Source organism: Strix uralensis, chromosome 13 (genome assembly GCF_047716275.1).
Source record: "Strix uralensis isolate ZFMK-TIS-50842 chromosome 13, bStrUra1, whole genome shotgun sequence".
NCBI classification, from domain to species: Eukaryota; Metazoa; Chordata; class Aves; order Strigiformes; family Strigidae; genus Strix; species Strix uralensis.
In genome coordinates this window covers 22,481,392-22,504,860 of record NC_133984.1, presented here as the reverse complement: position 1 = coordinate 22,504,860, position 23,469 = coordinate 22,481,392, and the positions used below count along the sequence as shown (strand labels likewise).

Sequence of the window (23,469 nt, the reverse complement as noted above, 5' to 3'; positions counted from 1 at the left end):
TATTGTTCATAGGATTCTTACTGAGTTGGATACTTCTTCTGTCAACGGTATTTGCAAAAGCAAAATCTTAGTGACAAGAAAAAGGGTGCTGTAACATCTTTAACATGTAAATGTATGTTCACCTTAATACTGCCCTTGATTTTAATAGCCGCAAGATGACATCTGCTTCTGTTAGCAAGCCTTGTCTAGGTCTCCAATAGCTATTTGAACAGAAAAGCCTGTGCTTAGATGCAGAGTTAAAACTGCGAAGAAATTTTAGTTACTTGATCTAGAAATCCTTGAGAAAATATTTATTCAAAATATAAAATCTTCCTGGAAATAATTGGAGTAGCTTGGATCAGTCTAGCAATATGATACAGAATATAGAGCTGCATTTCTAGAAAGTCATGTTGAGGCACAGGTTTCAGTGTAGTATTTTCCAAATTCATTGTGGGAATATTTCAGTTGAACACGGTTAGTGAATTTAATGACTGAATTGTCCCATTAGTTTGCTTCTCTAGTATGTCAGTGGTGCATACAGCTGTATCTCCTTTGCTCCACTCAAATAAATATCAGTTAACTGCTAAGGGCAGCCAGAGTGAGGCCATCATTTCACAGATATCCTTGCTGGCAACTATGTCAATATAGCTCTAGTGCCCATTGGCTCCGATGCCTTTTCCACACTGTTTTCTTCGTTGTGCATTGCCTCAAATGCCTGAATTAAAGTACAGTACAAGACAGTAAACCAGACAAAAGCTTTCTGTTCTACTTTTCAGGAATGCCATTTTACTCTTGGACTTACCTAGTTGAGGAGGAGGCAGGATACAGAAAGGAAGAGAAGGAAGAAAGTAACAATGATATAAGTGTCTGTCTGGTAATGGACAATACTTCTCATTTCCTTTAAGATCTTCTTCTATAGAAGTTTAGGCTAGAAATGCTTGCTGTAATCTGAGACAAATCTATCCTTTATTATTCTGATCCACAGGCAATACTGGGTTCAGACAGCCCCATTCTTTTTCTCCTCTCAGACACCAGAGGGGTGTTCTGTTTGTTATGGTTAGCACTGAATAGCTTTGCAAAGACTTGCAATTGCTGAAGATTTGCGCCTGTCGCCCGATGTGCAGCAGTGGGTGAAGGTTGTAAAGTTCAGTAAACATTACCTCTCTGAGTACAAGTATCACCTTCATGTGCCTGCAGGTATGACACTCTTCTAGACTGACTATTATCTTATTGAGGACTTCAGTTAAATTTTATCTACAACTGGAATTAATAGTGTTTTTCATGAAGCCTGCATGAATTTTATGTCTTGCTAGCCTGGATGAATCCTGCCTCAGTCCTTCTCAAGTAATGTGTAATCCTGAGAGTCACTCCACTTACACTGTTCAAGAGCATATGTCATCATAATATTACCTGTGCTGGTTTTGACTGGGATAGAGTTAATTTTTTCCATAGTAGCTTGTACCGGGCTATGTTTTGGATTTGTGCTGACAGCAGTGTTGATAGCACAGGGATGTTTTCGTTACCACTGGACAGCGCTGACACAGAGTCAAGGCCTTTTCTGCTCCTCACCCCACCCCACCAGCGAGGAGGCTGGGGGTGCACAAGGAGCTGGGAGGGGGCACAGCCGGGACAGCTGACCCCAACTGACCCCAGGGACATCCCAGGCCATGTGGCGTCATGCTCAGCAGTAAAAAAATGGGGTAAGAAGAAGGAAGGGGGAATGTTTGGACTTATGCCATTTGTCTTCCCAAGTCACCGTTACGCATGATGGAGCCCTGCTTTCCTGGGGATGGCTGAGCACCTGCCTGACGATGGGAAGTGGTGAATGAATTCCTTGTTTTGCTTTGCTTGCGTGCGTGGCTTTTGCTTTACCTATTAAACTGTCTTTATCTCAATCCACAAGTTTTCTCACTTTTACCCTTCCAATTCGCTCTCTATCCCACTGCAGGGAGTGAGCAAGCAACTCTGTGCAGCTTAGATGCCTACTGGGATTAACCCACAACATTACCTTAGGCAGTGAGGATTTCCCCTGTATATCTTTCAGAGGCTTTTTTGAGTATCAGCATTTCAAATAGCCTTTGATAATCCTTCTGTGACATCAGAGAAAGATCCTGTCAACAGTTTGATTTAAAATTTTATTTTTTACACTTGTAAAGGAATAATGATAATAATTCACCTCACTTCTATATTGAACTATTTAAAAGATGTCTCTGTGGACTCCATGTTGTCATCTGCAAACTGATGAATCTGAAATTTATAGCAACATTGTCAGGAAGAGGCTGGCTGTTCCTTTACACTAAGCTGCATGTTTTCTGTGTGTAGATCCCTAAAGCCTGCAGTTTCTACAATATTTGTTCTTAAAGAACAACAACTACTGACATTGAGACCAAGTCTGGGTTGGCTGCATCTCCTAAAGAGTAGTGAGGGGCAGGGTTTGCTACCTTGTGCTAGAACACGGCATTTTAAGGGAATTGATTATTTGTGGGAAGAGCAGACAAAATGACAAATGGGCTAAGTATTAATTAGCTGAGTGACTCAGCAGGGAGGACAGACAGCTTGAAAACAATTTGTAGGCTTAGGCTGGGAAACTGTTTCCTCACAAGTGCTCCAAAGGAGAGCTGTGGACTTGGAGAAGAAGGAGGTGGGCAAGATGCTTAAGTGGGCATGACATCATCTGACACTGAATTGCAGCTAATGAAATATTGTCTCTGTATTTGACTCTATTCATTATGCCAGGTTAATGAATGCTAAGCCAAATTGAATCAAGATTTTCGTGACTAGTAGCAAATTCTTAGAAGTTGCAGGAATCTGTTATTTATTCTTAATAGCACTAACTGTCCCAGTTCAAAGTACACACTAAGTCTGTACTAAGTCTGGTTTTCAGTCCATAAAAGGATTTAACTGTAGACTGAGTTAAAATAGTTATATATATTCACACTGCTTTTTTTTTTTTTTTTTGAGAAATAATGAGCTTGTCACATGTTTCTGATGTTTTGGATTTTTGCCACCCTGGCGTGTGATTAGAGGCAAAGGATGTTACACATTTCATAACCAGGGGTCATAAGAGAGTCTAGTTACCAAATGTAATGATGTATTTTGCAGTAAAGTTCTGCTACTAATATATTTATCTGCATCTTGATCCTGTGGGTATTTCATTTTAAAAAATATTCATAGACTGAAAAAGTCACAGTATTCCAGCTGCTAAATAAAATTAGAAGGACAATTCTGACCACACAGTGATCATCAGTGTCTTCACAAGGCAGTACAAAGTGCTCATGGTTAGATATGGTAACCTGCATCAATGCAATTCTGTTAGAAACAGGAAAGATACAATCTGTAGTGTGCTCACTTGTTCAGTACAGCAGAATATTATGTATATTCAATATTCCAATTTTTTTCTTGTTTAAATCCTTTTTTCTATTCTAGTTCCTCTTTAAAATACCACATGAATGTTTGTTTCGGTTGCTCCCACCCTTTCACACTGTGCTCAGATCTTTGGGCTATTTTGGTGAGTTTGGGAATAAGGCCAGTGATTTCAGTGGGTTGTGGCCCCCACTGGGGGCCCCAAGTTGTGCTGATACTTTAAGGAGGAATTTTGTAATAAGACTAGGAGTACCTTAAAATTAAGTTATTTGTTAAACAAGGAAGATGAGACTTTCCTAGTACTGTTGTTTCCTCTGTAAAACTAAAAGTAGAGCCATTGACACTCCCAATCTCATTTGTGGAGTGCCACATTCTAGTATTTAGGAACTGTGCAAATAAGTTGTGAAATAATATTTCTTTCCTCTTTTGCAACTTGGGTTACCTGATTAGACTTGAAGGGCAAAGCCAATGTACAGTGGTATACCTGACTGGAAGGAGGAACACACCAATTTGTGGAAGATATAAAAAAACTGGAATTGTAATAACACCCAGTGGCAGAAGTTCCAAAGCACACCCAGAGTTTTGAAAAATCTGTTTTAGGGAAAAAAACTATTTGAAAACCCGATATTTTATCAACAATTTTGATGAAAAAAATTGGACAACTTTGAGTATGTCCAGTGACAGAGATCTAGGAAAAATGAAAAAAACTTTTTCTAGTTCAAGAAGTGGCAGAACTACACAAGGTCTACCTGACTGCTTTCAATAACAGCTTCTGAAATGTGCTGTCACAGGTGCAAACTGCTGTTGATTGTACTCTTTTGTTGTTGAGCATAACTATGTAGGGGGCCAAAAAAAAAAAAAAATTCTCAAAGAGGTGATTAAAATTTGTAATGTCTGTGATGGATGGAGGAAAGGGGGAAAGGCCTGCAGTTAGGTAAATCAGAATCCCGGGTAGAAACTGAGATTGTGTATGACCTGTAATTGTTTGAAGCAGAGTAGGGGAGAGGGTCATATTCTTCTGAAGAGATAGAAGCTTACCTGGTTGGCTGATAAGCAGCTTAAACTCTCTGCTCTGGAATCTAAATTAGGTAGAAATATTCCGCTCTCAAGGTCTCCTGCCTTAGTTACTCCCTTGAGTATCGAAAGTACTATATATTCATCTACTGTACTGTAGTGACCCAATATGTTGCCCAGATTCTCCTAGTTGTCTTTTGAAGGACAAAATCTTTTCTACCCCTGTGTTGTTAGTTCAGGAAGTTCTTCTTTTGTCTTAAATTACTAAGACTCCCAGAAGTCTCTGTATTAACTAGCATAAAGCAAGCCTTCAAAGTCTGTAAGCAGTATTTAGCATTTGTCAGATTTTTAGCATGGAAATTTAATTGTTTTACTTTAATTCAGCATGTTTTAATTTTATGTATGTATTTAATTGCATTTATTTTATATATAATATCTTTGCAACATTATTTATTGTGAAAATCAGCCTCTCTGAAGAAATTAACTTTTAGTCACCTGTACTGTTTAGTCCTTAAGTAGTACTCAGCTTCCTTAGTCCAGATTTCAAGGGGAGCCCTGCTTATGCAGTTCCGTGTTTTGCCTGACAGTGTCCTATCAGTAGGGTATTCTTCTTGCTTGATGCATGAGAAACTGAAGGAACAAGATCTCCTATAAGATTTTACATATTTTTTATTTGCTCCCTTCAAGGCTAATTTCTAATATTACCACTCACAGTGATTGACTGATCCCTTATTTACTTCCAGTGCAGTGGACAAAGCTCTTTTTATTTACTAGAATTAGCAAGGTGAACTGATTTATAAAACCTGAATCAAGCAACTTTGAAGACATGATTTTGAAATAAAGAAGCCTGATTATGCTTTGGGATTTTATAGTTAATCTGAACTTCATAATTAGCATATGGACCTATAGTAATCTGAATTTAATTTCTTCAAATACAATGTCAATCTCTCTCTCAACAAAATACCATTTGAAAGCTTACTTTCACTTTATTCTAATTTAAACTTTCCTATGAAGCTGATTTTCCAAAGTCCAGAATAATTCCCTCTTAAATTAAAAATAATTCTCTTAGCCTCTCTATTCTCTTAGCCAGAAATTGATGGTTTGTGGTCCCCTTCCAATTCTCTGAGAAATGGAAAAGTGCAAAGTTCTTACCTTTTTATGTGAGCTTCCTAGATGGTATAATTTTTCTAAGATAATACCTGCAAACAACCTGTTGTTCAATAGAGGACATATACCTGCTGGTCTTCAGGTAAAAAAGAGATGTTACGAATGTCAGAACAAAACAATTGGGGAAAGATTAATTGCATTTTTCAGGTAGCTAATCCTTGCTTAAAAAAAAAAAAAAAATAGACTACAAGATTTTTCCTATAAGATTTAAGTATAGTTGGGGGTTGTTTAGTTTTTAGAGTGGTTTTTTTACATATTAACTTCTGCCATCTCACTTGCAGAAAGTGGAAGACAGTATACAGAGCAGGTGGTTGTAGAAGGAAAAAAGGACAGTCCTATGATTAAGATAATACAATTACGTAGAGATTTTTTTTTTTCCCTTCCTCTGTAAGTTCCTTGCAATGTCAGGGTGGCCTTATTGTGAGCAGTCCTCACTACATGGGCCTGCAGGCTCTCTATAAGTCCCATTTTCAGAACATTCAGGCTCTGTGGAGGTCCTCAGAGCATCACCTGCAACCAAAGATGAGCTTAGGCCCAGCCAGACAAGCACCATCTCTGGTCCAGATGCAGTCATATTAACACTGTGTTGTACCTGCTACAGTATCTTGCTTGCACAGATGCCTACTAGCACAGGCACATTACTTCTGCACCAGGATTGCTTGCATACAAAAAACCTTTGTTCACCCGATGGGCCTAGCTCTATAAGCTTTTGCCAGAAAGGTAGTATAAAAAGCTACATTTTCTTGCAACGATAGTTTAAGCAGCTCAAGCTACTGATTATTTCAAAGCCAATAAACACCTTGCCTCAGTCTTGCATCCTTAAAATGTGTGAGTAACATCACCTTTTAGCTTTCCAATCTGTGAAATTAAAAATGGGAAGGGAGATTTTCACCCTAGAGAAAACTCAGAAGCTCTTTTCATAGCATACAGTGAAACAAGTTCTGTGGCTACACCATGGGCAAAGAGGAACTCTTAAAAAAAAATAAAATTACTGATAAGTATTTCAACTATCTGGGACTTGTCCTATTCCTGCTGGTGACCAGCGATAGGACGTGAGGAAATGGAATGAAGCTGCATCAGGGGAAGGTCAGATGGGACATTAGGAAAAGGTTCTTCACTGAGAGGGTGGTCAGTCGCTGGAACAGGCTCCCCAGGGAGGTGGTTACAGCACCAAACCTGTCAGAGTTCAAGAAGCATCTGGATGACACTCCTCATCAAATAGTTTATTTTAGGTAGTCCTACGAGGGAGAGGGAGTTAGACTCGATGATCCTTATGGGTCCCTTCCAACTTGAGATACTCTGTGATTCTATGCTGCAATTCAAATGACAGATTTTAATATCTATAGTGACATAAATTGTCTTGTCATCCTTGTTCTTATGGAGTCCATGCATGCAGCAGGGTCCTGACTAAATTCACCGTGGGAACCTGGTGATAACATTCAAAGTGTATGTTATACAGAGGGTAGAAAAAGTATAAAGGGCTTGTTGGGGTTTTGTTTTGTTTTTCTTCCAGCAAATAACAATTTAATTTAGGAAGGTAAAAAAGAGTATGCAGAAAACAAAGAAATTCTTCCTATTGCGAAGCCTGAAATTAGGATGCTGTCTTTGTTTATCCTGTTCATTAACAGTTTCCTGACTTTTTCTTTATGGCAGAAATTTAAAGGAAGTCTGTTTACTTCACTTAAACTGAATATAAAACTTTGCAAATTATAGTGATTCAGGTATGTCCTGTTCATCGGCTCTTCTGATGGAGACAGACCCTCCACACTAGTCTGATACCCCATGGCAGTCAACTGAAAACTTCATTTCAAAGTAGTGGAGTTCTCCAGAGACACTGGTCTCCAATATCATGCATCTAATTGCAGAATTGAGGCCTTGAGGATTTCTGTCCATATAATGAATTTCTTTTCGACCTCATTTTCTAAAGCAGCAGCAGTTTATTTCTCCTTATTTCTTGCCAATAAGAACTGGGCTGCAGGAAAGTTACTTGTATGACTTTGAAGTGTTGAGTTGTTCATTTATTCACAGAAGTAATTAACCAATGTGGTTTTACATTAATTGTTTTGTTGTTGCACTAGATAGCAATTTTATCTAGATTTTAAATCATCTGCAAATGTTAACAAAAAAACCCCAACTAACCAAACATAAAATAGGCTTTCTTCTTAACATTGAAAGCTAATTTCTTTTTTGTGTTAGATGACTGTGGTGGTGCAATTCTCACCCCTTCTTGCTGGTCTGCTTGGTGCTAGGTGCGATTCCACCCACCTCCCTCGAGCTATACACCAATCTGTGGAGATAAGGACTGCTAATAGCAGTGCCCCTTTAACGAGCCTGGCTCCTGCCCTCCCAAAAACGGTTATAACAGCCCATCATCTCCTAAGGGCCTGGCACACCTGTGCCTGGGATGTGGTCAAATGGGAACAATAACTGAGTTGCACATTCATCAAGTTCTTGTGCAACTGCTGGAAGGCACCAGATGGTATCTGTCAAAAGTCAATTATCTTGGACCCTATAAATTGTGACCACAAGGGAGATTCTTTGAGCTCTCCTGGATCTCAGCGGCCTGTGACCAGCATCTCCCCTGAGCTGGGACGCCTCTCAGGTACCAAAACCCTTAAGGTGTCACCTGCTCCAGACAGAAGTCCAGGGTGAAGTCCACCTGCTCGAGTCTCGATTATTGCCTGTTGAGAAACGCCAAGGCATTGTATTTACTCTAAACTTGAGAGGAGGGAAATTTTCCTTTGAGCTAGCTTCTCTTTCACCCACTCTTTCTCTGCTTACTGGTGTGTGTGGGTACATATTTCATTCTACTGGATCTGAATACTTTTGTCTCTGTGTGTATTTCTATGTTTTGTGTTTGTGTATGCACATGTACATATGTATAGATTTAAGATACCATAAAGTTAGTGTGAATCTTGTCATCTTAGAATCTGTAGATGTCGCTATTTCTATAACATTTTCTAAATTATTTTATAATTATTAATTGTTAGTTATTAATAAATCTAGATTTCCTGTTAAATCATTACTGTGTTAATACTTTCAACCGTGAGAATGACCAGAAATAAAATTTTTGAGTACAAAAGCATATTGTCTGTTAAATATGGAAGAGACAAAAAAAAAAAAAAAAAAAGGCTGCGCTGCTGGAGTTGTAATTGAGACACCAGCCCAGGTGTTTGGAGACTTATGCAGCACTGGCTTGGTGCAGAGGCATTTGAGAGAATCCATAAACCTCTGTAATGTTCCTTTTAGTTTTGCCTTGATAGGGAAAGGCAACATACAGGAAATTAAATTAGCCTTCTGCTGAGGTCAGAAAGATGTTTTTCCCCAAGGTCTGTCTTACAGTGGGTCTGCCTTGCTAGATCCTTTACCTCTCCCTCTAAGATGGGCTGGGTGAAGGTGGTGAGAGCCACTCTGGGAAGTGCTGCCCTCTCGCCAGGGCAGCAGCAGGGTGCAGCACTTTAAAACAAATACTCTGGAGCCTGGAGTAAGGAGGCTCTCAAAGAACATTATGAAAGCAAAGTTTTATTTTCAGTGGTTCATCTCTTCAGTGATGTGAAGTTCAGGTTTTAAAGAGCTTTGGTATATGTGTTATGCAAATTGCATAATTAAGAGCTTTCTTTAATTTTTTTTGAAGGCGAATTGAAAGGTAGGCACATTAATGGAGAATTCCATCTTCACATCATGTAATTATTCTGGGTATTACTGACAGCTTGTATTTTTTATGTTAAGCTACCCTCATGTTGGTGGTTTGTGTTGAAGGTAGTGGGACTTGATAGTTTTCAGAATGCCATTTTTTAAAAATAATTGTTTTCTATAACAGGTGTGTAGAATTGCTCATGCAGAGTTTAATGCCCAGGTCTCACCAAGTTTCAGCTAGACTGCACATGAACTAGCTTTTATATTGACATTAGAAAAAAGTCTCACACTGGTTTATAAAAATATTTCCACTTCAGTAATGAATGCAGGAGAAACTTATTACCTGGGATTTTTAGATCAACTCTTTAATTGTCATTACTGCCAATGATGCTTTGAAACTCAGCTCTAAGTTTATCATATAACATTTGGTATCATCTGTAAAATTGTCCAATGTTCGATTGAATGGCAAATTTTATTATCCTCCCAAAAGGTTTTAATTAAGATGTTCGGAGGCCAAACAGCTGTGCATGGAAATGATTACTTCAGCTGAAAAATCAAACTTTAGAACCGTTAGTTTCAAATTCATGTGCCATATCATCTGCTTGTTATAGAAGTCCAAATTAATTGAACTAGTAGAAATTGCAGACGTACTTCTGTTGGTACAAACTTGGGAGCTGGAAATGAAAATGAGTATGGGAATCCTCTCTTTATATTTGCAGAACATCAGGTTGCTACACCTTGGCATGAGTGAGTGTCTACAAGAAAGGATTGAGCCTGAGACACTGCGGGGTAAGGCCGAAACCAGGAAGACATGAAGGAGTGCATGACTCAGTGTTTGGTTAAAATTAAAGATTGCTCATGTCATTTTTGTTTCCCATGATTTTCTAGGAATGTTCTTTTTTGTATCCATAATACCCATGTGTAGGGCATCTTGTGATCTTTCATGATGATCTTTTTGGAATGTGGGCTATTTTTTTCTTAAGGCTGTGTCTGTTTTTATGACTGAAGCTGCCAGAGTTCTGCATACCAATCTTTAGGAACCTATTTGTTTGGATGGGTTTGTGGGGGTGAGGCAGGGAGGCATGTTTTTGTGGGTTTTTTTGGTTTTATTTTTCATATACCAGTCAGCAGAGACTACTGCCACCTTCAAAAATGCACTCTGTGTGTATGTACATGTGTGCATGTTAGGGGGCTGTTTTTTGTTTAGAGTTAAGGGATTTTTGGTGAAAATCCCATAATATGTAGTTCTGGCAGCATATACGAATATTTCCAAAGCAAAACAATCCTCTTCTGTCTGTACTGTGAACTGCATCAGGCTGAGGGGTCCTAGGTGCCCTGGCAACTGTTGGATTAAATTGCTTTACGTTTTTCTGCTTTAATGACGGAGTAGGTTTGAAAATTGAGTGGAGAAATGCAATATTCTCAGCCCACCAAAGGAGGTAGAGGTGTCCAAGACCCAGGGATTGAACATCCTTGTAGCACCTGTCTTGTTGCAAGGGCTAGATCCTTCTAGGGTGTGACAGTGAATGTAGGTAGTGAAATAATCATGGGGACTCTTCTCCCTGTGCTTTTCATCCTCTCTGTGCATATCTCACCTCTTTCTCTTCCTTTCCTGAAAAATATTCCTAAAATATATCTGAAGAAGTGTATGTTGCCTCTGTAAATTATAAAATAATAGATGGCCCATTTTAAAAGCCTCTTTCCTGGCAGGCATGTCTCCTCTGTCATAGGAATCTAATTCAGGGGCACAGTAGGTTTCCAGCCATTAGCAGATGTTGTAGGTAACGTTCCATTCACTAACCTTGGAAAAAACACCCTCCACATATTTTGACAAAAGATAACTGTGCCTCTTGGGAAGAGGCTTGCTGTGCTATAGCACTCTTGCTTTAAAACATTTTCCAAAAAAGAAGAGATGTGGGAGACCTTCATATAGTGGAAGGGCAAGAAAGCAAATGTTCACACCATGTTCACTTTCCAATACGCCAGAGCAGCTTTCCAAAGTAAAACAAAAATTAAATCAGAACAGAACTCCAGTGGTAACAAAATGCAATCATTTTTGTGCCAGTGTTCCAATTGAATTTCAGGTTGTGCTTTCTTTCTTGCCTGCTGCACTCCTCTGAAACTGATGCAGTACTGGTTGATATCTTGGAGGTAGAAGATAAATCAAATTTATGGAGGTATCTTCTACTCATTTTTCTCTCACGTGTCTCATGTAGCTCTGATGTGGTCCCTAGAAGATGGAGGGGAGGATTTCCCCTTCAGTCCCCTTGAATTCAGGAGGTAATAATGGCATTTAACACTATGTTCAAGAAACAGCTAAACAGTAATATCCAGGAGTCTGAAGGTAAACTGTCAGTCAAGAGAAGTGTCAGTCTTGTTCTTCTGCACAGTGTAGCTAAGGGCAGCAGTGATCAGGGAGGGAACTGCATCATGGCAAGAGTACAGCTCTGTCTGACAGCCCTCGTCAAGCTTGTTGAAGGAACAACTATGCCACAGGTAAAGGTGTCCTCACTTGCGGCATAGTTATCTATAGTTGGAGCTGCCAGGTTTCCCCGTACCACTAATTTTAGGCCACAGAGTGGTGAGATAAGAATAAAACACTGCAAACGGTAGCATCTGTAGCTCTGCTAAACTCTTGGGAATTATTAGAGGGCATGCTATATTGTTGGGAGTCCCAGAGGAGCCTCACTAATGTATGAGAATCCATTATACGCAAGCAATATTTCTAAACACTTGCAGCAGAATTCTCAACTCAGCAATAACTGAGAATTATGACCCTCAGGGTGGAAGGCAAAATGTTCTGTCGTTATGGTAGGCAGTAATGGATGTCATCTCAACTAACAATTACACTCCATGATCCAGCTCTTCTGTGCCTGGATCATCTCAGCACAGAAGAGAAGGAAAGCCTCTGTGGCTGATCGATGCTCTCACAGAAAGGGCTCTGGCCCTTGCTTCCCTTGGTAGCCCAGGTACATCGTTTGTGGAGCTCCTGCCAGAGAGCTGGGGCATTCTGGTCTCCTTTCTTTGTCTCTCTGCCCTGACATAGCACATACACTTGCTATATTTTTGCAGAATGAATGGTCTGGGTTTGATCTTAGGATTTCACAGTGATGTGAAGAATGACTAAGAAAAGATGTTTGTGAAAAATTATGTTGTGCTGCTTTATCAGAATTAGAGTTATTGCATAATATTCAGAGAAGGATTATGCAATAAGGTACTTATCAGACCAGAATGAATGTTCAGATATCCAGGTTTCTAAAAGTTTATTGATCAGTCAAGATAATGCAGCTAAAGTGTCGTAATTAAAAATTAGCCTCATATTTTCCTGTATTTGCAGAATTTACGGTATACATCAAAAACCAACTTCTAAAAAATAGGATTTTCAAACCTAGGGAAAGTCATCTCAGTGAGAATCATTTTAATTTTGATTATCTGGCAGGTTGAATAGTAACTGAAAACTATCCATTTCTGAAAGAGGTGGGACAAGATATTGGAACAGACTTGTCATTATTCTCAAGTTTGTATGTATGACTGCACTGAACTACTCTTCCTACAGAAGTTAAAAGGCTGTTGATTTGTTCAAGGTGTTCATTTGAACATTAAAAAAAAAAAAAAAAAAAAAAGAAAAAAAATTGCAAGTGGAAAACCTGCCAAAATACCATATTTTACAATGAAAATGACCGGGTGAGATCCAGTAAGCAGACCATAACAGAACAATCTGAGCCACAGATAGCTTGGTAAGTGCTAACAGCAGTAAAAGGTAACAAACTGCTCCTGTGGTATTCAGCTTTCTGTCCAACTTCTCAAATTTGAAACTGAGGTAGACCAGTGATTAATGTAGAATAAAATTATATATGAGGCAAAAATGTCATTTCTCTCTCTTTTTTTAATGAAAGTTGATTTGCAGTATCCAAAATCAGCTGTACATATCAGATATGGTTGGTTTCAGGTCTCCTATAGAATTAATACGTTCATTACTTTGTTTTGTGAATATTTATTTTCTGAGGTTATTCAGAACCAAAGATCTATTTTGAATGAGTAAAAACTTCTGCTAAACAAAGGAAATATCAGCTTTTCATTTCTCTATTTCATTTACAGGAAAGCTTACTATGGCAGTGGCCCAGTTCAAGTAATATGAAATTTTGAGGTGCTTTATATTTGAGATTACATAAAGTTTAAAATTTGAACTTAGTTTCCAAAGATCTGGAATTTTTTGAAATAAATTTTTAGGAAGAAATCTCTGCCCGAGCCCTCAAACCTACAGAATATCTTAAGAGTTACTTTTTGTACAAAGATAGTCTTTGTTATCTAGGTAGGCTTCTGTCCCCAGTAATAGGAATTAGGTAAATATCCTACGTGTTACAGGATTAGGCCTTTCAAATTGTAGGTAGTTTCAGCCTCACCTGTGGGGCTATGAGTTACAAGTTGCTTCCTTCAAGGCTTATCCATTGATAGTCCTACCCATTATAGGTTTTTTCTGCAGTACTCTTACAAAGAAATGAAAAATCTTCCAAATGTGAAAGAAACTTGAATTGTCCAGCAGCCTTGGCCCTGCTGGATGACAGCATTTAATGAAATCAGCTAGCTGCTTGCTTCCTGAGAGTGCTGGGGTCCCTGTGCAAAACTTGCCTCCACATCCCACAAGGTAACAAGCGATCGTTCGAGCTGGCTACAGTCAATAGGTTTCTTCTGAATGATTTCACCTCATTTGTGCCTTTGTGAAAGGGCTAAAACATGTGCACTTACAGCATCTTCGTGCTTCAGTACCAGTATCTGGATATATTTGGATATAACAACAGTGATGAGACTTGCTGATTCCATGGTATTGCTCCTGTCAGGGCTCTTAAAATAACAGTTTTAAACTGGCATGGAAGCAGTGAGATGTAAGATTTAGCTTAGCCTGCCCAACCTATAATAATCATCATCATCATATGTCTGGTAAACAATGTGAAGCACAATTCTATTTAAAAAGCAGCAATGTCTACTCTTGATAATATCCACTTTTATTGGAAAATGTGAAGACTGACATATAACATGCTTATTTGGCTGAATAGCATTTTCCTCAAGTTCATTACAGTTTAAGCTCGACTATAATTACACTTCAGAGGGTGTGCTTTTATTATTAGTTACAATAAGAAGTATATTCTGGATGCAGTTAGTATTAGGATTACGATTTCTCACTGTGGTGTGTACTTATCCACAGTTTGTAATTGCTGGAAATTAATTACCTTTCTACACCTAGAGGATCTTCTGTCAAAACATAAAATGGTGGAAAGGCATGAATGACACCTTACTGGTCATCACTGTATTTAAAACAGGATAATCAGCAGAATAGTTTTTTACTTTTTTCCTGTTCTTAAAAAGTATGTTAGTGATGATAAATTCATTCAGATTACAATATCAAAGGGAGAAGATTGCACTGGATGAAAAGGAAGTTAATGAACAAATGCCTCTATTCATTGCATGTGTTATTTTTAGAGCTGAGTAGAGGGACGGTTGGGGTGTGCGTGTTTGTTTCAGGGGATTTTTTTCTTAATTCTGATCATCGGTAGTCAGAAAATGAGATAGAAAGTTTGAGAGGTGTATTATCCCTGTAACACCGCCCAATGTCCATCCTATATCCTGAAAAGCTGTATCACTGCCCAATGTCCATCCTATATCCTGAAAAGCTGTATCACTGCACACAAACTTCCAGTCCTTCCATGACTGTTGCAGTTGACTTCAGACAAAAATGTCTATATTCAAGTCCATTGTGTGCACTGATGACAAGCCCATGTTACGCTGCTGTTGTAATAGAATGTGATTCATTGCTGTGCCTTCAGGATATTACAAATGTACTGCTGTATAAAGGGGAAATAGTCCTGAATACTCTCTCTGCTGCAAGCCCTAATGTACCATATGATAAATGATGCTGCATTTTAAGTTAATGATGAGATACAGCATAATAAGGTCAAAGCAGTGATGATCAAACTGAACATATGCTGTGGCTGTCCACTCCTACTAGATGTAGACTCCAACTACTGATGTAGATACCAAGGCAGAACTACTTATTTCTAGGAGATATGCCTGATGTGCTGTAAAAAATCTTCCATACAGGCCCAGGAAAGTAGGTATCAAATGATCCAGAAATGCCGTCAGTGTTAATTAACATTTTCATCAGTAAACTGGAAAAGGGGTGAAACAACAGGCTAATGAAGTACAACAACTTGTTGATGGGAGTCTCATAAACATTCCTGGGAAACAATGCAACTTCATGGGGGAATGGGTAATAAAGTAAAAAGAATTCCAGGAAAAAAATAAAAATTAGAGAAAGGGAAGTACGCCAAGAACCTAGTGGAGAGACCTGATTTTTTTTCCCCTTTTTTATGATCATAACCTCTTCACAGAAATACAATATGGGCCAACATCGCTTCTTTGATCACTGCTGAATATCTCTTTGTTATATCCTCTGTCTTCAGGACGTAAATGCAAGAAGAAACAACGTGAGATCTAAGAAGGGAAATGGAAACTGTTTACCCAGACAACATTATGTCAGTAATATTTGCTGTTTGACAGTTGGCCAACTTATTAGAATAATTTTACTTCAGCAAAACCCTAATACTGTTAAATAGTTACCATTGATATTTTAAAGCAGTTTGGCTCCATCAGTGCTATCTGATAGGGAATACAATGAGGAGAGCAGCCTTCACGGAGCGATTTCCTCAGGAAAGACTTCGCTGGTTGCTGCACATGTTCAGTCAGGTGACTTTTCACTGGATTATTCTGATTTTATTCATGCTAGTGCATTAGACCCAGAGCTCTCCCTGTAAACTCTTCAGTCAGAGAGCAGAGTATCATAAAGGACTACATAAAAGCAAGAAAGCAGGAAAAGCCATACAGATTCCATGTTGATTTATAGCTAAATTAATTATATTTCTTATGTAAGTAAGAATTACCTCTCAGTTAGGATTCTCTATTTAAAGAGTTGAAGGACAGGGCAGTTACAGTGATTTGAGTTAAAAATAAACAGGAATTGCTTTTAAATTACTAGAATATTTAGGGATCTGGCCCGCTTCAAAATGGTTGTGGGATAATGTTTGACTAAGCTGAGCAATCAAAAAAAAGTTTCTACAACTTTCTTAGCTATATATAATATTAACATTCATTTTTAAAATGTATTTTGTTTTCAATAGAAGTGATATGTATGTATATCAGTTGGCAATAATTTTTATATATACTTCTTCTGTTTCCTTTAAGTCAAAATCAACATTTGCAACCAGATTCCCTTTAGTTATCTAAAGTTTCTGTCTGGAAATACATGCTTTAAAACTGAGGTAGGTAGAGGTGGTAGGTAGGTACTAAAGATAAAGTTAACTGCAAATTTTTGAATTCCGGCATATGGTCTGGAACTGGTTCTCCTCACATGTGCCTGTATGCATATGCATTCTCCCAAAACACCAAGTGACATTTCAGTGTTTGAAATCTCAGGGCCCTTCAGATTAGAAGTGCCTTTCAGACGAGGTGCTTTTTCATGCTCTTCTTTGCTAAAATAGAGCGTTGTGAATTGTCGTATTTGGTTATGCTACATTGCCTTATGTCAGGAAAGCAGGCTGTTGGAGCAGTAGGGTTGATGAATGATGAACAGCCCTGCTATCCTTGAAATGACATTAGTATCTGCAAGTGTGGTGGATAATTAGCAGGTTAAGTACCTGCATGATAGTGATTCCCTAGAGGTTTTTTTATTTTAATTCCTTGCTGTGTTGCTGTCCTGTATCTCATAGTTTGGGATTGAAAAGATTCTTCCTATTCTGTCTTCCTATACTCTATTAGTCATTGCCTTATAATAGTGCATAAAGCAATGTAACAAAAAGCATGGATGTATATTCACAAGGGATTGTGTTGGAAAATTAATATACATTAGCTTGAGCCACAGCTGTTTCATTGTTATCATTCCTTGCCAATTCCAGAATAAAGCATCAGGAGGAAGAATGTATGTTTCTGTCAGTTCTAAAGGCCCAGATGCTTAAAAAATTTGTTAAGACATCAGTACTCAATGGCTTTTGGTTGTCTCTGTACTCTGTACTCAACATATATCCATTGTTTTTCTCACATCAACCCAGAGCTAGTGTGTTTTAGGGGAATTCATACATGTGCCTGTTTATGTTGTTAGAAATAAGATATTTCCAGGAAGTTTCCTAATGTTTGTTATGCTTTGTCCCCATGACAGGGGTCAGGCAATTTCTACCTTCTGCTGAGGTCTGTCTAATCTTGTTGCATCATGAATATCAGACATTTTGTATAATACGGCCTAAAACCCTTAGCTGGTGATGGTTTATTTTTAACTTCTGGCATACATGTTTAAGATGCAGTGCTTGGTTAAAACTGTGGGACGTACTATGAAAGAAGAACCTAAGTGCATGTCTGTTTTAATTTTAATGCATTGATTGCTATCATTCCATCAGGTTAACGGGGCAGCACAGTACTCTTTTCTGTGCTTTCCACAAATAGTAACATTATGCAGTTTTCCTAACACTTCTGAATTTATAGGTAGAACAATAGCTAAAGTGAGGGTATCTTTCACTTTTTCTTACCTTTCCAACTATCTAATTGTTTTGTCTGCGAATAAAAGGAGGAGCTCATTGCTAACTCCTTTCTGGGAGAACTATCTCTGAAGGCAGCTGATGTTGATGCTTTCTGCTGATGCACTTTACACCCAACCAGGACAGCAGCAGTAGGGCTTGTTGATTCAGCTCCAGTAGCTTATCTCAAGGCACCTATCAGAGATCATTCTCCTTGAGACAGCTCACTCTCCCGTTTATACTGATCTATAGATGAAGATAGACAAACTTTGTCATTTGTTTCAGATATTCTTGCCTTTCAAAACAAAGCCAAAAAAAAAAAAAAAAGATTAATGGATAAATCAAAGACAAGATGTAGGACTCAAGGCTTTTATGTACACAACAGAAAGAAAAGGGCTACAAAAACCTATAAATTCAATTCTAAACCATGCTTAGCTGTTGCTAGATATTCTAATGAAGAATAACAATGAGTTCAACCTGTAACAGCTGAGAATGAAATGTTACTCATGCACTTGAAGGTGGAGTGTACTCATCTTTCCAATGTTGCCCTCATATGTGGATCTGAAACCAGCTGTGGGAGCTGGTCACTCAGCTAATCCTATTGAGGGCAGCCCTCTGTGAGTTTATTTATATTCCTTTCCAAACATGTCTGAGCTGCCACAACTTGTAGCACAGAACAGGAGGGTACCTGAAATAAGTTCTGATTTAATTTCATGTCCTTAGCTATAAGTTCTGCAGTTCAGCAGCTGCTCTACAGAGAGCTGAATTCCAGCAGAGAGGGTGGGAAGAGAACTTCCAAGAAAGGCAGAGTGTGAGAAGACTTCAAGGCAGCAACTCCTACAGACATCCAAAGGTATTTCCATGAAACAGAACCTTTAGTATAGCAGTGCTCAAACTCTGCATTCAACATCGGTAGGAATCTTGTCCTTCCAGTTTTCTCCACCATCCCAACAGATTTCTTCTTCTGACCTGTGTCAACTACTGCTTGCTCTAGTTCCTTTGAGAACATGTCACTTGACAACACCTCTGTCATATTTTCAGAATACATTGTGACATTGCACTGTATCCAAGAATTCATGAAATAAAAGGTAAAGAGGTGCTTTAGCATGACATATTTGGCATTTAGTATGCCATAATTGAGACAAATCACTTGTGGAAATTTATAAAATTTTGTTACCTGTTTCCTTCACCTGAAAACAAAAATAAAGCCATTACCTTTTTTATAAAAGTCAAGTACATTTGAGGCTTGCTTCAGTGGTTTGGGGGGGTGTTTTGGTTTTCCCCCATTTCTTACATTAAGGTAATATTTTAAAGAGCAACTTTTGTAGCCTAACACCTTGTATGTGATGTTTCAGAGTAACAGCCTTGAATGTTCTTTTTTTATGGCCAAGAAATAAAACTTTGAAAGCAAAGGTTAACAATGCAGAAGTAAATCCTTCCAATATAGCATCAGCAGAAATTTGAGCCATAAGTGACCTTCAATCTACCTTCTGTTGACATCAGAGAATTCTTCTAGAGAGCAAGGACAGTACCTGGCCTTGTAAATGTAAGTCTCAAATAAATTCAGCTTTGCTGCAAGTATTTATACACTAAGACCCAGCGTTATCACTTTGAAGATTATAAGATTTTAGAGAGATGTATTTGACAAAGTATGTAGTGAAGAAATAAGTTTCTTGGATTCCTTTTTCCTTTTTTTTTTTTTTTCTCTGTTGTTTTCTTGGTGACAAATTATAGAAGAAGGATTTCAGTTCAATGATTGTGTTTGTTCTTAATATATATTTACTGTATTCCAGACAGTTTACTAAACTGGTGCCTCTCTTTGTGTTATGTACACATTTAAAATAATTTCATGTGAACTGTTGCCTGCTTATATCTTTAAATATAATTATGTTTTCTCTTCACATCCTCAGCTGAACTAATAAAAGTCTTGCTTCACTTTTTTAATGTAAGAATGTAAAGTTGTTGCCATTAGACATTGGAGAATTTTTGAGGTGCGAAGCTGTGGTGTTACTGAGCACTGGTTTTGATAATTCTGTGAACATGGAGTTCTGACAGACTCTTGAAGTCATTAAGCCAAATACTTCTGAAGATGCAGAGTCAGAGATGGGAGGGATGCAGCAGTTCACCCATTGTAGAATGACGCATATAGAGATCTCAGTGCTCCAATGTTTTAACTCCAGGAGTTAGCTGGCTTTTCAGAGTAATAAATTCATTCTTGTACCAGCTTTTTTTTTAAGGAAAAAAAAAAAAATCAAACAGGAAGGAGCATGAGACTGATTCAGACCTCCTGTCTAAACCACCTAGTCACTCCTTTACTAGGCTTAATACTTTGTATTGGACTAAAGCACATATACCAAAAAGAGCCCGTGTTGATTTGATTTTAAGGTGCCCAAGAAAAAATTTATGACTTTCCCTGGAAGATTATTTCAAATTTGAAGACAGAATCCATTTAAACATTTATCTTAATCCTAACTTAAATTTATCTAGGTTCAACATCCAAGACTCACTTCTGGATTTATTGTTTTCCAAATTCAGTCCTCTTTACATGGCTTATTTTCCCTTTTTCCAACTAAGCCATTTCCTCTAGCCAAATTAAAATGGTCACAGCCTAATCACTGATCGAAGCCAATGTATACAGCAGTTTTGTTGTCATTCCTCATCACTGTGCTACCTTTGAAGATATTTAATATCATAGAAGAGATGTGGATCACCCCAGAACCCTAATATATACATCCTCAGTCACTGCTGATTTCTTTTTAGGTGGCTGTTATTCTGCTCTTTCAGTTCATTCAGTGTTAAGTGAATTTTAAAGGGGACCTGAATCAAGAAAATGCTTAGAGGTTACTTTGGCACTATATTGTTCTATCCCTACATTAGAAACTCCTGCTGTGGTCATCATAGAGCAAGGCTGTATAAATAGCTGAATCTTTTTTTTCCATTATGAATAGTTAATATGATGCAGCTCTCAGAGTGTTTTCAAATATCCATTTTGTATAAGAAAAATATAATTTCTGGGTAAACAAAGAGTACTCCTAAGAAGTTACCAACATTAGGTAGCTCTTCCTAATGGAATAAAGGAATTTCTTGTCTGTCAGCAATTCTGTTCAAAAAATGTGTCATGGTTTAACCCCAGCCAGCAACTAAGCCACACACAACACTTGCTCACTTCCCTCAAGTGGGATGAGGAAGAGAATCAGAAGGGTAAAAGTGAGAAAAGCAGGGCTCCATCACTCATAATGGTTACTTGGGAAGCCAAACACCATCACTCCAAACATCCCTACTTCCTCCTCCTTCTCTCAGCTTTACATTGCTGAGCATGACACCACATGGCCTGGGATGTCCCTGGGGTCAGTTGGGGTCAACTGTCCCAGCTGTGCCCCCTCCCAACTCCTTGCGCACCCCCAGCCTCCTCGCTGGTGGGGTGGGGTGAGGAGCAGAAAAGGCCTTGACTCTGTGTAAGCACTGCTCAGCAGTAACAAAAACATTATCAACGCTGCTGTCAGCACAAATCCAAAACACAGCCCCATACTAGCTACCATGAAGCAAGATTAAGAACAGAGGAGAAGGATAGAAAGACCAGAGTTTCCATAGCAAGTTGTATCAAAATTCTGTGTCTAGTGAAAACTAATGAGATCAAACAACGTTTTCTGGTTGACTACAGACTCAGTTGCTTGCTTATAGGAGTTTGATATTTTGTCTAGCTGTATCACTTTTATGCACTCTCAAAAGGGAAATGAATTTTCAGAGAATTATACTTCTCTCAGGTTTTTTTCTTCTGTATATTCTAACAAAAAATTTAAGGAAAGCAGAGACTAGTTTTTGTTTTGGGAGCTGTCTTGGAAGGTAGGAGAACAGAGAAATCCTTTTAGATCAGCTAAAACTGGACTCGACTCTAAGGCAAGAGACAAGTTTATTTGTTTTCCCAAGCTGACTGCAAAATGTTTATTGGGGTTATACGGAGGACAAGCAGAATCACTTGTTTAGAGCAATAAGATATTCCTAGGGTCTGCATGAATCATTCATAAATAAAGAAGAGATAATATTAATGTTCACTGATAAGTTGTAAGAGAGTTCGATAAACATTATACACCAACACAAAAATAATTCAATTGTGTAAGTATTTAATCTATTGGAACAATAAACAGGATAAAGCACCTGGAATAAAATTTGCCATGCTTTTTACTCGGAGGCAAAGGATATAGCACTTTCCTTCACTTTTGAGCCAAGAGGTTAAAACATTCTTGCGTAAGTATCTAGGCTTGCTTTTTGGGAAGTTGTGAAGCAAACACCTACACTTGAAACACATGGACAGTTCCATATAGTATTTGCATTCTTCTATGTCCAGTACTTCCAGTTCTTCACCTAGCTGAAACCAAAACTCAATCCTGCAACTCATATTTGAGAATAGAATCACTCACTGTGAAATGTTTCTGTCAATGTCAGATCATGTAGAAAAAATACTGACGTTATTTTTTTCTTTTTATGTTAAATTTCACTTTGAAAATATCCAGTGAAGAGTATGTGATATGGTATCAAGATAAACTAAAACCAAAATATGGAGATTGATTGACTGTTCAGAAGAGATAGAATCATGGAATCATTCAGGTTGAAAAAGAACCTTTCCTCTGATTCTTACCCATAAACACTTTACCCTTCCATCACCATCATCAAGCTCTACATGCTCAAAACTCCCTAACTTACAGGGCTACCCCACTGCCTTTCATTCCCTGCCTATCCTTCCTTTCTAGCTTTGGCTGGAACTCAGGAAAAAAGAGTTTATGACCTTTGGAAGAAGGAGCAGGCAACTCAGGAGGACTACAAAGATGTCATGGGTTTATGCAGGGAGAAAATTAGGGCTAAAGCCCTACTAGAACTTAATCTGTCTACTGCCATAAAAGATAATAAAAAATGTTTCTATGAATACATTAACAACAAAAGGAAGACTAATGAGAATCTGTTTCCCTTATTAGATGCAGGGGGAAACATAATGACAAAGGCCAAGGAAAAAGCTGGGGTACTTAATGCCGTCTTCGCCTCAGTCTTTAATAGCAAGACCAGTTGTTCTCAGGGTACCCAGCCCCCTGAACTGGAAGACAGGGATGGGGAGCACAATACAGCCCCATAATCCACGGGGAAATGGTTAGTGACCTGCTACACCACTGAAACATACACAAGTCTATGGGGGTGGATGGAATCCACCCAAGGGTATGGAGGGAGCTGGTGGAAATGCTCACCAACCCACTTCCAACCATTTATCATCAGTCCTGGCTAACCAGGGAGGTCCCAGTTGACTGGAGGTTAGCAAATGTGATCCCCACCTACAAGAAGGGCCAGAAGGAGGATATGGGGAACTATATGGGTTTATGAAAGACAGGTGCTGCTTGACTAACCTGATCTCCTATGACAAGGTGACCCACTTAGTGGATGAGGCTGTGGATATTTTTTACCTGGACATTAGTAAAGCCTTTGACACCGTTTCCTACAGCATTCTCCTGGAGAAACTGGCTGCTCATGGCTTGGATGGGTGCACTCTTCACTGGGTAAAAAACTGGCTGGATGGCCAGGCCCAAAGAGTTGGGGTGAATGGAGTTAAATCCAGTTGGCGGCTGGTCACAAGTTGTGTCCACCAGGGCTCAGTATTGGGGCCAGTTCTCTTTAATATCTTTCTCAAGGATCTGGACGACAGAATCAAGTGCACCCTCAGTAAGTTTACAGACAACATGAAATTGGGCAGAAGTGTTGATCTGCTTGA

The 23,469-nt window shown here is 38.6% G+C and overlaps 1 long non-coding RNA gene across 1 annotated transcript in view; it reads left to right on the top strand.

The window, feature by feature from the left end:
- Nucleotides 1–1,779: 1,779 nt before the first annotated feature.
- The window catches only part of LOC141949474 (uncharacterized), a 70,066-nt gene continuing 48,376 nt past the window's right edge, over nucleotides 1,780–23,469 (top strand). Inside the window, exon 1 of the long non-coding RNA XR_012630785.1 lies at nucleotides 1,780–1,831. This is a non-coding gene — a long non-coding RNA (uncharacterized LOC141949474). The remainder of the gene's footprint in view (nucleotides 1,832–23,469) is intronic.